At 39.6% G+C, this 17,464-nt stretch overlaps 1 pseudogene; it reads left to right on the top strand.

Annotated features, from left to right (window-relative positions):
- Nucleotides 1-4,867: 4,867 nt before the first annotated feature.
- LOC126969155 (tigger transposable element-derived protein 4-like) lies at nt 4,868-5,693 on the top strand (annotated as a pseudogene).
- Nucleotides 5,694-17,464: the final 11,771 nt, after the last annotated feature.

Below are 17,464 nucleotides of genomic sequence, written 5' to 3'. Positions count from 1 at the left end.
ATAGAAATAGAAATTACACCTTTGGGGCCACCCATAAATTACGTCATACGTCAAGGTGAAGGAGGGGGTTGACAAAGTGTGACATTGTATAACAAGTGGCGGAAATTTTGTGACATGACATTTCTTCAAAATATAATATTTTACATAAATTTATTACAACACTTAAATTAAACTACATATCTACTAAAGAATAACATAAAAATTGTTGCAACTCTGTCTGTATGACGTTTTTAGTTTTAGTTTTGTGTAAAATTTTGAAACAACATTGTTTTCTTAGTTCCGCTACTTTGTGATTTTTAACTTAGGAAATACTTTTAAAATGAACAAAAATACTGATTGGTGAAATTTTTGTGACGTAAATCATGGATGGCACCAAATGCATATTCAATTAAGAATTATGCAAATTAAAAATTATATTATAATATGTGGAGTGTGGAGACATTGAATCATTATATGTATCAGCAAAACTAATTACTTACAAACTTTTTTACGTAATTCGTTTGAATGTTTGTTTGTCACAGGCCAAAATTTTTAATTTGCATTTTGCATAACTCATAATGATAACATTATCGTCAAGTAAAATCTACACTACTCGCTTGATTTTATTAGAATAGTTATAGTCAAATAATATACAAACAATTTGCGGGTAGTAGTGATATTTTCAATTGTTTACATAGATGGATCGCAGTTTCACTTTGAGGACAGTTTTACTTTATTTTTACAATAGATAGGCCTTAGCCTGCTCAAATCTAAGTGGATTTCGCTACTCTTGTGGATAGAATACCGCGCGGTTATTGAGTTTCACTCACGAAGGTGAGAAGTTCTCGTCAGTAATTTCTGTCTCGCCAAAGAATATACATGTCAGGCACCTTGTAAGTTCTGCCTAGCATTTGATTCTTGTGATGGACAGCGATGAAAAGGAAGTTTTATTTTTATTAGCTTTAACTGACTCAGCAGTCAAGAAAATAATTTGGATCCATGACATCAACAGACAACACTGAACTATTCTGCTCCGAAACTTGATACTAATTACCTGAGCGGAACCCGCGCGGTTTGCACTTCTACCCACAGCGGCAGAGAATACCGCACAGATCGCTCTAGCCGCGAAACTTGATACTAAATACCTGAGCGAAAAAGCGCGGTATGTACATAGGTACATTCTCTGCCACTGTGGGTATAGACCCACAGTGGCAGAGAATACCGCTCAGGTCGCTCTAGACGCGAAACTTGATACTAAATACCTGAGCGAAAAAGCGCGGTATGTACATAGGTACATTCTCTGCCACTGTGGGTATAGACCCACAGTGGCAGAGAATACCGCTCAGGTCGCTCTAGACGCGAAACTTGATACTAAATACCTGAGCGAAAAAGCGCGGTATGTACCTATACCCACAGTGGCAGAGAATACCGCTCAGGTCGCTCTAGACGCGAAACTTGATACTAAATACCTGAGCGAAAAAGCGCGGTATGTACCTATACCCACAGTGGCAGAGAATACCGCTCAGGTCGCTCTAGACGCGAAACTTGATACTAAATACCTGAGCGAAAAAGCGCGGTATTACCTATACCCACAGTGGCAGAGAATACCGCTCAGGTCGCTCTAGACGCGAGACTTGATACTAAAAACCTGAGCGAAAAAGCGCGGTATGTACCTATACCCACAGTGGCAGAGAATACCGCTCAGGTCGCTCTAGACGCGAAACTTGATACTAAATACCTGAGCGAAAAAGCGCGGTATGTACATAGGTACATTCTCTGCCACTGTGGGTATAGACCCACAGTGGCAGAGAATACCGCTCAGGTCGCTCTAGACGCGAAACTTGATACTAAATACCTGAGCGAAAGAGCGCGGTATGTACCTATACCCACAGTGGCAGAGAATACCGCTCAGGTCGCTCTAGACGCGAAACTTGATACTAAATACCTGAGCGAAAAAGCGCGGTATGTACCTATACCCACAGTGGCAGAGAATACCGCTCAGGTCGCTCTAGACGCGAAACTTGATACTAAATACCTGAGCGAAAAAGCGCGGTATTACCTATACCCACAGTGGCAGAGAATACCGCTCAGGTCGCTCTAGACGCGAGACTTGATACTAAAAACCTGAGCGAAAAAGCGCGGTATGTACCTATACCCACAGTGGCAGAGAATACCGCTCAGGTCGCTCTAGACGCGAAACTTGATACTAAATACCTGAGCGAAAAAGCGCGGTATGTACCTATACCCACAGTGGCAGAGAATACCGCTCAGGTCGCTCTAGACGCGAAACTTGATACTAAATACCTGAGCGAAAAAGCGCGGTATGTACCTATACCCACAGTGGCAGAGAATACCGCTCAGGTCGCTCTAGACGCGAAACTTGATACTAAATACCTGAGCGAAAAAGCGCGGTATGTACCTATACCCACAGTGGCAGAGAATACCGCTCAGGTCGCTCTAGACGCGAAACTTGATACTAAATACCTGAGCGAAAAAGCGCGGTATGTACCTATACCCACAGTGGCAGAGAATACCGCTCAGGTCGCTCTAGACGCGAAACTTTATACTAAATACCTGAGCGAAAAAGCGCGGTATGTACCTATACCCACAGTGGCAGAGAATACCGCTCAGGTCGCTCTAGACGCGAAACTTGATACTAAATACCTGAGCGAAAAAGCGCGGTATGTACCTATACCCACAGTGGCAGAGAATACCGCTCAGGTCGCTCTAGACGCGAAACTTGATACTAAATACCTGAGCGAAAAAGCGCGGTATGTACCTATACCCACAGTGGCAGAGAATACCGCTCAGGTCGCTCTAGCCGCGAAACTTGATACTAAATACCTGAGCAAAACCTGCGAGAATACCGCTCATGTTTGAATAGGGCTTTAATGAGAGGCTCCTTTGCACAGGATGCCGGCTATTATCACGGGGAGTGTTCCGAACAGCTGTTTTACTTTATTCATGCCGCCGAATTACACCTACACACGACACGCTACAAATTTTACCAGTGAGAGGCTCCTTTGCATAGGATGTCGGCTAGATTATGGGTACCACAACGGCGCCTTTTTCTGCTGTGAAGCACTAATGTGTAGACATTACTGTGTTTCGGACTGAAGGGCGCCGTATCTAGTGATATTACTGGGCAAATGAGACTTAACATGTTATGTCTCAAGGTGACGAGCGCAATTGTATTGCCGCTCAGAATTTTTGGGTTTTTCAGGAATCCTGAGCGGCACTGCATTGTAATTACCGTCAATCAGTGGCGTATCAATTACCATCAGCTGAACGTCCTGCTCGTCTCGTCCCTTATTTTCATTAAAAAAAAAATACGACACACCTGTGCGTGATAGTGTCAGCGTCGGGCATGTTAGCGTATAAGTCGAGCAGCAGGTAAAGCGTCCTCCAACAGCGAGGCGCGAGGTGTCCAGCCGCGGGTGCTCGAGGCGTCGAGTCCGCGACGGCCGGGGCGTCCGACACGGACGTCTGTGTTGCGTACATGGGCGTGTGGGCACCTTCGTTCAACGAACTATACCCTGCACGACAAACGATGTGATTCAATTACTGTTTACAATCTGGGACACGGGCTCTTTAAATTATATGTTTCATTTATTAGGTATGCATAATATATCTAGTACCAATTATCATTTATTCATTCTTAATAAGATTGAGTATAAATATATCTTAGAACACTAAACCTACATATAAAAATATATAATATATACAGTCAAAACCGTTTATGGCGACATCGTTTAGAACCACATACCAGTTAAATTTACCAAAATCAAAGGTCCTGGCTGAATGTTATATGACCGCCTTATCTAAAACATTGGTTTTTACGACATTGTTTACTACGACATACCGCATTAAGCGACCACATTTGGTTAATGTTTTCGGAGAATGATATCTGTAGAACGACCGGCTCAGCTGTATTGTAAACAATTTGAATAGGTAACTGTATCCACATCTGGCACAGTATAATAGTCAATGGCTATTATCGTAAAAGTAAACAAAGTTTAGGGTCTTTTGTAATTCTTAGAAACAAAGCACATGCATGCCGTAGCCTCAAGGCCCGCTTCGTCATACCTCTTAAATCAGTTTGTTACTTATCTTTGCACAAGACGCACCATAACATTATTGTTGAGTTAACTGTGAAAATTGTAACATGTCGCAAAAAAGAAAACAAATCAGTATCGAAGAAAAATCGCATATTATTTCAAAGCTAGAGAAAGGAATTCCAAACAAAGACCTGGCAAAAGAATATGGTGTAATCTCACCCGACAATTTCAACCATTTGGAAAGAATGGGAGAAAATTCAAATCCTTTACGACAAGAATTTTTTGAAAATGAAACGAGCCAGAACAACGCGGCATACGAAGATTGAGGAAGCTTTGTTAAAGTGGTTTAAATATCAAAGGACAAATAATGTGCCAATAAATGGACCAATTCTTCAACAAAAAGCAAACGATTTTGCTCAACGTTTTGGTGAAGATTTTGTTTGCTCGTCTAGTTGGATTCAACGTTTCCGGGCTCGACATGGCATTGTCGGCGGGAAAATGAGTGGTGAAGCTGCCAGTGTGGATAAAGATGCTGTAGGCGAATGGATTACGCAAAAGTGGCCTACATTATGCGAAAGCTACAGTCCAGAAGACATTTATAACGCAGACGAAACCGGACTTTTTTACAATATGACACCAGACAGGACTTTAAAATTCAAAGGAGAGAATTGTTCGGGAGGAAAAATGTCCAAGACGAGACTAACGATCATGGTTGCAGCAAATATGACAGGATCCTGTAAAAGGAAGCTTTTATTTATTGGGAAATCTAAGAAACCAAGATACTTTAAAAACATACGCTCACTGCCGGTAATGTATGAAAACAATGTGAAGTCATGGATGACATCGGAAATTTTTGAAAAATGGTTACGAAACTGGGACGCTGAATTAAAAGCAAACAATAAGAAAGTTCTTCTTTTAGTTGATAATTGTCTTGCTCATCCGGCTGTTACTAATCTGAAGTGTATTAAACTCGTGTTCTTACCACCAAATGTTACATCTGTACTGCAACCTATGGACCAAGGTGTAATAAGATGTTTAAAATCTCATTATAGAAGACTGCAAGTGTTAAAGTAAATACAAAGCATTGACAGTAATAATCAGAACAGCTTTACGGTTCTTGATGCCATCTTGATGATATCCGAAGCATGGGAAAAAGTTTCACAAAAAACTATAGCTAACTGCTTTGGGCATGCAGGTTTTAAAGATCTTACAAGTCTTATAACAAGAACCTCAGATGATGTGATTGACGACGATGAAGAGGACAATATTTCTTTGGCTCAATTAGCACAAAATTTACGACCTGCTTTATCTACTACTGAAACAGACGAGTTCATTGATGTAGATCAGTCTATTGCAATTTGTGCACCAGCTATGGAGGATGATATTGTACGTGAAGTTCAAGAGGAAAATGAAAATGAACAGGAAGACTCGGAAGAACAATTTACAGTGCCAACTTTGATTGACAGTCTCAATGCTGTTAGTGTATTACGAAAGATTGTTCTTTTTAATGAAGAGTTCCACATGCAGGGAAATTGTGACGATACGCTGATTAAAATCCAACGTGAATTACAAAATGTGTATGCACGACAGAAGTGTTGTGTTGACAAACAAACTAAAATTACAGATTTTATGCATATAAAAATGATGGAAAAATGATATTGTTCTTTTATATTATACGTTTGTATTGAAGTAAACAAAATGCAGTTTAATTTCCTACATGAATATACATATTATCTTTCCTATTAATACCTGTCACCGGTTGTTACAACTATCGGTTTTTACGACTCAATATGAGTAGTCCCTTCGATGTCGTTATAACAGATTTTGACTGTATATACAAATTTATTACAATGGGAAGACTACAATAATTACTGTCTACTCCAAATGTCACGAGGGGCTGCTGAAAACCAGTGATGTGTTTGTGTCTCAAACACTCAACACAACATAGTACTGAGTCAGCTCCTTTTAGCAATGAATTACGCGCCGCACAGTTCATATGAGTATTGTTATTTTAGATATTATATTTCTATTTTTTATCTCTCTTTAATTAAGTATATATAATTTTTTTTTCTTCTCTAATGTGATTTAGTATTGTAAGATGTAATTTAAAGATAAGATTAAATTCAAATTCAAAAACACTTTATTCATGTAGGTCACGGAAATGACACTTATGTATGTCATAAAAAAATAAAAATATTGTTTCTTATTGAATTTACCGCTACTTCGTAAAGGGTTGAACTAATGAGAAGAAGTAGCAAGAAACTCATTCCCACTCTTTTATGTCAAGATTTACATTTTAATTGTTTTACTAATCATTTCAATTACAATATATGCAAAGTGACGCATAAAAATTTTCAAATGTCAAAAACTGAATGGCTTACACGAGTAAGTCAAAAAAAGAAAAAAGTAAACTAATACTTATAAACACAAGAGTTATTGAGTATAGTAGATGCATCAATCCACACATACCGTAAATAAATAGAGGCATTATGTGAGCATTTCATAAAATAAAATATATAATAACTATAACCTTAAAGGAAATAATAATAATAAAAAACACATCAAGCAGACCTCCCGGTAACAAGATCATCCAGCCACCACGAGTAGCACCCGTTCGTTACCGCACCCATTAGTGTGTGACTTTAAATTATTGCTTATAAAGTTAAGTTAGAAAAATTTCTATTTCTTAATGCAAACGTAAACAACCTTGGAAGTAAAATGCATCTCGATAATAGCTATTAATCGCGTGCCCCCGTCTTCGTTCAGGTTGATTTCAATAGCCATGATATTTCAATAAATTACAGACTATTTAACACAGTGATAATATACCATTGTAGTGGTGAATGAATTTATGCAATTAGTCAAGTAGGCAGTTTTAGAATTTATACATCATAAGCACTAATACATTCATGCAAATATATAATTGTTTCCTTTTTATACTGGTTTAAAATTTAAAGAATAATCAAATTACCTTTTTTATAATATCGACTTGTGCGTCATGTTATGTATGTTATATTTTAAACACTATATATGCGACCATACAGTCCATATCAAATGTAAGGTATTAAATATTATAAATAAACAAATTAGGTAATCATTGGTAGGTCATAAAATGGAGGTCAAACCTACATCAATAATTTTTTTGCCCACAAACTTAACGGGGATTTTTCTTATAATCGAAATATGATTTTAATACATATTTTTCTTTTATTGTATATTGGTTTGAGCTGATGTTCTTGTTACCAATGCTCTAAATAAATAAAACTAAGTAAACTACATACCGAGCCGTCCTTTGACAGTTTTTCCTGTGGACCTCAGTTTTTGAGCGAAGGACTGAGGGCGGGGCCGCGCTGGGGGCGTGGCGCCCTTGTCCAGCGCCCCCTCCAGCACGGGCGTGTCAGGAGCGCCCCACTTGGGGTCCAACATGCCCGCGTACTGGCTGTGCTTGTCCAGTGACGTCACGCTCACCACTTTCTCGCGGTATTCTGATGATAGATCACAAGGTGAGAGCTCCGTGGTGAAGATACAACTTAAATTGAAGACATGTGATGCTTCGCAGTGTAATAAATAATCCTAGTGAATAAAATATTAATTATAAAAAAGCTATACATTCTGGTACAAACGACCGAAAGGCAGAAGTCCGGTGCGTTGGAGTGACCAGTTCCGCGACGCCGCCAATAAAAACGTCCACGAAGCTATACACATTGCTGAAGGCTGTAACCGTAAATGGAAATGCGATCGCCCGGAAAAGTGGAGGTCTCACGAACCTCAGCAATGAGGAAAACAACACAAGGAGAAGGACATTCTAGTACAATTTGCTGATCTGGTGCACCAGTGGCATGTTAACCAAGGTCACATTACGTGGCACGCTACCTGTGGGTCGAGGGTGCGAGTGAGTGCGACGTGGCTCGTTGTGAGCCTGCAGCTCGTCCTTCACGTTCTGGTACATGTTGCTGATCTGGTGCACCAGTGGCATGTTAACCAAGGTCACATTACGTGGCACGCTACCTGTGGGTCGAGGGTGCGAGTGAGTGCGACGTGGCTCGTTGTGAGCCTGCAGCTCGTCCTTCACGTTCTGGTACATGTTGCTGATCTGGTGCACCAGTGGCATGTTAACCAAGGTCACATTACGTGGCACGCTACCTGTGGGTCGAGGGTGCGAGTGAGTGCGACGTGGCTCGTTGTGAGCCTGCAGCTCGTCCTTCACGTTCTGGTACATGTTGCTGATCTGGTGCACCAGTGGCATGTTAACCAAGGTCACATTACGTGGCACGCTACCTGTGGGTCGAGGGTGCGAGTGAGTGCGACGTGGCTCGTTGTGAGCCTGCAGCTCGTCCTTCACGTTCTGGTACATGTTGCTGATCTGGTGCACCAGTGGCATGTTAACCAAGGTCACATTACGTGGCACGCTACCTGTGGGTCGAGGGTGCGAGTGAGTGCGACGTGGCTCGTTGTGAGCCTGCAGCTCGTCCTTCACGTTCTGGTACATGTTGCTGATCTGGTGCACCAGTGGCATGTTAACCAAGGTCACATTACGTGGCACGCTACCTGTGGGTCGAGGGTGCGAGTGAGTGCGACGTGGCTCGTTGTGAGCCTGCAGCTCGTCCTTCACGTTCTGGTACATGTTGCTGATCTGGTGCACCAGTGGCATGTTAACCAAGGTCACATTACGTGGCACGCTACCTGTGGGTCGAGGGTGCGAGTGAGTGCGACGTGGCTCGTTGTGAGCCTGCAGCTCGTCCTTCACGTTCTGGTACATGTTGCTGATCTGGTGCACCAGTGGCATGTTAACCAAGGTCACATTACGTGGCACGCTACCTGTGGGTCGAGGGTGCGAGTGAGTGCGACGTGGCTCGTTGTGAGCCTGCAGCTCGTCCTTCACGTTCTGGTACATGTTGCTGATCTGGTGCACCAGTGGCATGTTAACCAAGGTCACATTACGTGGCACGCTACCTGTGGGTCGAGGGTGCGAGTGAGTGCGACGTGGCTCGTTGTGAGCCTGCAGCTCGTCCTTCACGTTCTGGTACATGTTGCTGATCTGGTGCACCAGTGGCATGTTAACCAAGGTCACATTACGTGGCACGCTACCTGTGGGTCGAGGGTGCGAGTGAGTGCGACGTGGCTCGTTGTGAGCCTGCAGCTCGTCCTTCACGTTCTGGTACATGTTGCTGATCTGGTGCACCAGTGGCATGTTAACCAAGGTCACATTACGTGGCACGCTACCTGTGGGTCGAGGGTGCGAGTGAGTGCGACGTGGCTCGTTGTGAGCCTGCAGCTCGTCCTTCACGTTCTGGTACATGTTGCTGATCTGGTGCACCAGTGGCATGTTAACCAAGGTCACATTACGTGGCACGCTACCTGTGGGTCGAGGGTGCGAGTGAGTGCGACGTGGCTCGTTGTGAGCCTGCAGCTCGTCCTTCACGTTCTGGTACATGTTGCTGATCTGGTGCACCAGTGGCATGTTAACCAAGGTCACATTACGTGGCACGCTACCTGTGGGTCGAGGGTGCGAGTGAGTGCGACGTGGCTCGTTGTGAGCCTGCAGCTCGTCCTTCACGTTCTGGTACATGTTGCTGATCTGGTGCACCAGTGGCATGTTAACCAAGGTCACATTACGTGGCACGCTACCTGTGGGTCGAGGGTGCGAGTGAGTGCGACGTGGCTCGTTGTGAGCCTGCAGCTCGTCCTTCACGTTCTGGTACATGTTGCTGATCTGGTGCAGCAAGCGCAGCAGTGGCATATTCACCTACAACAAAATAAAAAAACAAAATTTAAATTTCATTAAAATTTTGTGACTTGACTCTTAAGTTGCATACAGGTTTCAGTCACAATTTCGATGTTACTTTTGAATTTATAAATCTGTGAATAAATTTACGGGTTAAATAAAATACTAACCTGTTGCGATATAAAGCGTATGCTAAGGTTACAGTTGATCATAGTGCTAATGTGCTTCTTGAGCTGCCCCCGTGATATGTACACCACGTTCTGCTTCTGCACCAGATCGTCAACCGCCACGTCAGCTACCTTCTTCACCAGCACTTCCACTGACATTTTCTCGCAGAGGAAGGCGGGGTTTTCGGTGGAAGCCTCGGGTTGGGCTGGAGGTGCTACAACAAGTTATTGATGCAGGAGTTACAAGCCAACATACTTATGAAAGACCAGTGATTGAAACTTGTGGCCACTTCGGTCTTCTTGGTTATCATGGTACATAAAAAACTTCAGCGGGGTCCACATATCGGCCAACTAGCAGATAGACTCAGCATTGCCGTATACGCCTTTAGATTAGAGAGTAAACGAATGTTGCTACCGCCAGATTAGTGTACTTCAGTTATTTTCACAACATCATGACGTACGGTATTTTACTATGGGGTCATGCTGCTGACATTGATATAGTGTTTGCTCTGCAAAATAGAGTAATAGATATCAGCTTGGTTATAGACAGTCTCTCAATGGAAAATTTAAAGAAAAAAAATATTATGAATGTTAGAACATTTATGAAAACTTAATATATGTTCACAAAAATCGTCACCTTTTTGCTCTAAATAGTTAATTTCATTATTATAACACAAGAAATAAGGGATTGCTTGTAACTAATTGTTGTAGGCTTTATAAGATACATAAAAGCTTTAAAGATAAATGTATACACTTTTATATTAAAGTCCCAGCCACTGTTCAGGCATTATCTATAAATAAATTGTAATGTTTTATTAAAAAATGAGTCTGTCGTACAATTTTGTATATTTTATTAAAAAGAGCGCAATAAAAGAATGCTGAGAGAGTTTCTTGTGCCGCTTCTCTCTCAGAGCGCCATCTGTTTCTGAAGCGGTAGTATCTTGTATTAGAAATGACATCAAAAAGAATTCTAAACGAATCAATTTTGAGAAAATAAATGCCTTTTATGCCTTAGTATTTAGTACTTTACTTTTTTGTACAAAAAAAGATAAATACGTTGATCACAGGTGCTTTTTGGGTTTTTATGGTTAAGCACCCTCTTCAAACACAGTCTTCAAAGGTTATTCCACCTTGTCGCATTATTGTGGTGTGATCAAAATGTGGTCGTGACGCAAATACTGTAAAAGAGATCAATAGCGCAAGGATTCACCTGGTGGAACCATATAAAAACCATGGCAGCCAACTTGGCGTTAACTTTCAGACGATGAACACACTGGCAGTCACACAAGAACAAAACTCACCTTTTCCCTTGCGTGCGAGCTCGCTGACCGCGATGTGTATCCGCAGACAGTCCAGCCAGCCACTCAGCGACACGGAGCAGCCCAGCGCCTCCAGACCGGAGCTTCCACCCCCTCCACCCACCCCACCACTGCCTTCTTTAGCTTCACCTGGAATATCGTCATTGCTTGGTCAATATTTTTGGAACCGACCACCTACATAGTTCATAAATACGTAAAGCGGTATTTATGCCTATAAAAGTGCCTATAAGGTTTGAGTATTCAAAACGACTGGGTCCGTTAACTGGACTTGATAAAATCCATTACCAGATGGTATTTATTACAATAGCACCCACACTTTTGAAACTGGAATACTTGTTTGTTATAAGTACATCACAATGTAGCGGCTGAAATAGCTGTGTATCCGGTATACCTAGTTCCCGGGTTAAAAACGTTAAGTTAAGAAAAGAAAACTCGGATGAGAAACTAATGATAAATTACTACCAGACTCTTTCAGGCGCACTCTAATTTCAGATCTGAAGCATATATTTTATTACAAATGTCAAAACCTGAATAAAAAATATTTTAATTGGATCTGATGGTAAATGGTCACACGGCCAAATTGCAAGTTGTTAGCTGAGGATTTGTACTCTGACTTTTAACTAAATCACTTCTGTAGTTTCTTATAACTAAATCATCGTATCGAACACTTTTCAATCAAGTATTTTTATGTATTCGTTCTAAAGATACCAAAACATTTTAAATGGGAATGGAAAGTATAGGTGTATAAGTTTTTCATTTGAAGTGGCCTAGGTTTTTAATGTACCTTTGCCCTGAGCAACCTGATGCGGAGAAACTCCAAGGGCAGCGAGGAAGGGCTGAAAGACCAAATGCGCGTCGAGCAGCATCAGGGATCCGTGCAGCGGGTACAAGCTACACGCCGGCAAGGACGTGGCCACTACACGCGGATTCATCTTTGCAGTTGGCATTGTTGGTTTCTTGGTCTTTGATTCCTGTGTTTAAAGAAAACAAGTAAAAAAACAAAAAAAAACCGACCAAGTCTAGTCGGACTTGCGCACAAAGGTTCTATAAATACGGCAAAAAAGTCATCCCTGTTGTATGGAGCCCCGATAATTTTTTTTTTCTATATTTTGCTGTGATATTGATGCAACAGAAATACATCATCTGTAAAAATTTCAAGTATCTATCATGTTTCATGACATACAGCCTAGTGACAGACGGATGGACAGTGGAGTCTTAGTAATAGGGTTCCGTTTTACCCTATGGGTACGGCACCCTAAAAATACTGTCGATATATTTATCTGCCAATAGCTCCCAATTTGTAGCTGATGACGTCAGTGTCCGTGTTATTTACTCCGTCGAATTATTGTGAAACTCATAAATCTACTAACTACGAAATTTTGATAGACCTTTTTTAAAGTCAAATATCTACGAAAGAGAAATTTATACCTACATCTGGACGGAGCGCTAAGGCACATACAAAAAGGTTGACGACGTGGAAGGCGCGGCACAGTTAATTAAACTCGGAAAGCGACCAGTCTAGGCGGCGTACGGCGTGGCACTCAATAGTTTGTCTTCCCAAGATTGCTTAGCGGCCATGTAAATCGTGTGTATGTGTGCGTGCGTCGATTCGGGTGCTCTAGTATGGAGTTAAAGTCGTGTTATATTACTGTATTGTGCTACAGGTCTCACCATTTTGATAGGCTCCTGCTTAGCCATCCACTGGTACAGATCCTCTCTGGCTCGATCAGAAGTAAGATTTTCATTGCTTCCTTGAGAGTATAAGGATGGGTTCGATCCAACTGTCGGTAAGTCCTCCTTTAATGTGCCATAGTCTAAGGAAAAAAATATTTACTAATATTTGTATGCATTAGATTCATTAGTAATTTATTTTAATTATTAATTTTCAAGTCCAGGAAAAATAATATATTAGATTAATGTAATCTAGTTTTCGATCTAGTTTGCAAATTTTAATGCTAAAGAAAAACTTGTGATAGTTTCGCGATTGATTAAAAAATAGAATAATTAACTAACATTAAAAATTTATTTAGATGTAAAATTGTAACTACTTGATCTGCCTTTTCATTAGTGATCAAGATTCCGAAGACAGCTAAGAGTCTATGCGATATGAAAGTTTATAATAATAAAGGCTTTTTTTTGATCCAATTTCTTAACTACAGTGTTTCTTTAAAGAGAGATCTTCAAATTAAATTAATATAACTTATTTCAATATATCATAATCTCATTTATTTCCAGTTACTTCTATTTTTTCCTTCTTCCCAGCAATAGTTACCACCTACTCGTATTTCTACATTGTTATCATAGGATGATGTAAGAACTAGATTTGACATACGCCTACACCCGAAAGGGACAAACAATCCTATAAGCAGGAGATATTACAAAGCTGTAGAGCATGATGCGTGATTGACAAGCTTGGCCTTTGTTTCGAGAATCATAATTTAAACTTACAAATTTACACATTGGCATATTATTTCTAATGTTGTGGAATTAGATATCATTACTGCTGTCATTCTATCAATATTTTTATTAATCCAGTAATACAATTTTTAATTATAAATTGTAATTACGTAAAAGGTTTTACGATTCACGGCCAGTTTGAATTACATACAACATCCAATGACCACTTTAACCCATAAATTACTATCATATTACGATCACAACCGACGTTGCGACCAACCATCAAACGAAACTGAAACTGAAAAATAAACAAAATACTATTTTCGTCCTTTCTTCTTAAGCTTTTTCAATATTGTGATCTCATTAATGCACGTTATTATAATTTTGCTTGTCACATCCAGCTACACACTTCATCCTAGATGTCATATTAGATGGCACCTTTTAAATTGTATTTAAGTTTTAACTATAACTTTCGCTTTTATAATCAATAATATATAATGTCATTATATTTTTGGATGACTAGGTTTAAATCAATACATATATAAACCCCGCGCGTTGAGAGGGCGGATAGTCGCCATTTTGATGACGTCATAGTGATGTTAATCCCAAAGTATGGGGTTTATAGTGATAGAGTTTTATAAGCTGATGTTGAATGACTCACTAGCGATGGCGTCGTCCTGGAAGGGCGTCTTCCTTGTGAAGGGGAGGGTAGGGAACACGAGGCTCGCGCGACTCGCCTGCGCCGTGCGAACTGTGCGGGCACACACATTAGCTACACGCAACTACGCTACCAATTGCTCTATGATCCATTAAGATACAGTGAGATGAGAATACAGTGAATCGATCTAATAATCACCTTAATTTAATAGACTATAGTCGGAATTTTAATTCGAGATCAAAAATATAAACAATGATGCTGCCAACTAAAAATAATAACCTTTTCCTTTGTGTATGTCGAAATATACTAAAATATCACTTTAAAATTATAAGTGTAGTCTAAATATATACAAATAAATATTGCATAACGTTATCTCTTTGTAATGTAGCATAAAATACATTCGAAAATTAAAATGTATTTTTTTTTTGCAAATTTTGCTTTGACACTGGCAATAAGATAGAAGCTCTGAACATTTGGCTCGTCTACACAAGAAAAACTTAGTCTTATTAAATTATCTATTTTATATTTGGTAACTATTATCATATAAAGTCATTTGTAAATAATATCATTTTTTATATATTTATGTTTTATGTACTATGAATCAGAATAAGTTTATAATTAAACTACCTAGAAAAAATGTTGGTTATCTCTGAATTGTCATTTTGACAGTGACATTTCTTTGTTTACATTTTTGATCTTGAATTATATTTCCGACTATAATAGAATGGCAGGCCAGACCGCAGGTCACCTTATGGTAAGTGATCTCCATCGCCACCCATATAACATGCTGAAGAGCTAACCGCCTTATTCATAATAAAACGTTCATCGAAGCCAATATTACTTTAAATGTGTTTTAAGTCTATCGACAGTTCCATAATATTCTTTATACATAACTGTTTGTGAAACCTCCGATAACTATCATATACAATGTTACCATTCCGGAATAAAGGGTTTTTAATCTAATTATCGAGGTTCTAGAGATAATGAATGTTTATTTAAGCTCCGATGAGTCATTATGAATAAGACGAGTCTTAACCAAATAATATTTTTTTATGGTATTTCATTTTCCATAAACATGCCGTGCATAAAGTAAAGCATTTTAAGCACATAGATTGTATAGAGTTTGACATAAATAACATAACCAGATGCGAATAAAACTGATGAGAAATAGCGCAGAGTTAGGTAAAAAATGTTAAAGGTCTATGGCAAAATCACATCGATTATGAGGATAGGAGGATCTGCAACAGAATAGTGTTTTATAACTATTTTATTATATATTGCCAAGACAAGAAAACAAGAGATCCGTAGAGAACGTGGCTTAGCCTGGGTTCTGGAACCCTGTTGCATATTGCCGCGTTCAAATTGAAGATAGCCACGATAACCAACCTCCGCTGAGAGAATAACACGAAAGAAAGAAGACAATATTTCAAGCAAACAAGGATAATCCACAAATAAAGAAAACAAAATTTATGAACGATGCGGGACTCGAACCCGCGACGTCTCTTCCGACTGAACCAACAGTTCTTTCAGCTTGTATGCCTTGTTCAACTCTCAGGTTGTGGCTTCATCTACAGGATCTACTTTACAGTTGATAACCTGCTCAAACCCAATATTTGCATATTAGGAAATTGACTGAGGATGTCGCTCTTTCAAATCTAAACAATTTGTTTATGATGAATTTAACACCATAATGGTTATCACTTTAAAACATAGCAAATTGTTAAGGATAATCCACCACTAAGAATGTTTGGTGCGCCCATAAACCAGCGGAAATAAGCTCGTACTCCAACTGCTTCACACAAATAAACTACTGCAGGGGATTATAATACGTAAAGTGTGTAAATAAGAAGCACAATCGCAACACAAAAGCGCATCACGAAAACAACACTTAATTGGAGCTTTTATTTTGTGCCGGGGCTCGCGAGTGTCACAAACAAAAATATACAAGAGTACAATCTCATTAAACCATCGGTCTTAAACACTGCAACAGATATATAGAGCTTACTGTGGAAGTTTCATCCATTTAATTAGATTACCTAATGATGACGTAACCTAGGAACTGATTTTGATAAACTTCTATGTCAAATTTCAATATCGTCGAATAGATTAGTAATAGTACAAACCTCGGCGTTTTTTATTACTAAGATAATTATTATTATCATTGTTATTAATATAAAAATTATAAGATTAAGCTTTAAATTGCATCTCCATTATTAAAGTTTATATTATTTGAATATTGTTATTATGAGATATAAAAGACAAAAAATAATATTAAATATCAAATTTCTATTTGACACGTTATGTAAAATGTAAAACTCGTCTCACGTGAGCCCCGTTTTACGTAATCTGTTTGCAATATCATACAGACACAAAATTAACATTGTATTGAATCACGCGCAACCAACGAATAAAAAAATTAAAAGGTGCATAGTTAAGAATAATAAAGAGAAACAAGTGTAAATGTCCCCTACGGCCGTTCCCAATATTCAGTCTATCTCTTAGTTGAGATAAAAATCGTAACTATCGTTGACTTTTCTGTCCCAATTAACTTATCGACGGTAACTCACTTTATCCGTACACGTTGTCTGTCAATGGGACTACGTATAGCTTACCAGCGACAGAAGTTTGTATGGAAATTGCAATTCACGCGTCCCAATATAAGGCGATAAAAATGACTTATCGGGTATATTGGGACAGATTCAGATTATTGACAGCGAATTACTGACAGTAGAAGGTAGTAATTTATCTCTATCTGTAGACAGTATACTGGGGACGGACGTTAGCCATCAATTTTGTGTAATAACATATATTAAGTGAATGTAACCACAAAGTACAAGTCCGTAGTGTACGCACCGGAGGGAGGCGTTGACGGATACGAGTGCGGGCGACACGCTGACGTCATCACGCCAACTTCACACACAAATGTAATGTTACAAACTATGTTAGACGGTTACCACTGTTACACATGCCTCATATTAGTTATTTTATACAACTGTTGTGTGATTGTATTAAAAGGCAAATGAGGGCTTGTCACACGAGGAGAAGCCGAGTGAAATAGACTTGACTAGACTGAAATAGTTAGCTTACTGCTAACATTAAAAAAGCCAGTCCTAGTAGGTAACCATTACATCATCCAAACGAGTGTTGTAATATTGTACTGA

This window comes from Leptidea sinapis, chromosome 17 (genome assembly GCF_905404315.1).
Source record: "Leptidea sinapis chromosome 17, ilLepSina1.1, whole genome shotgun sequence".
NCBI lineage: Eukaryota > Metazoa > Arthropoda > Insecta > Lepidoptera > Pieridae > Leptidea > Leptidea sinapis.
Note: the sequence above shows the minus strand (reverse complement) of the source record. Positions and strands in the feature narration are given on the sequence as shown.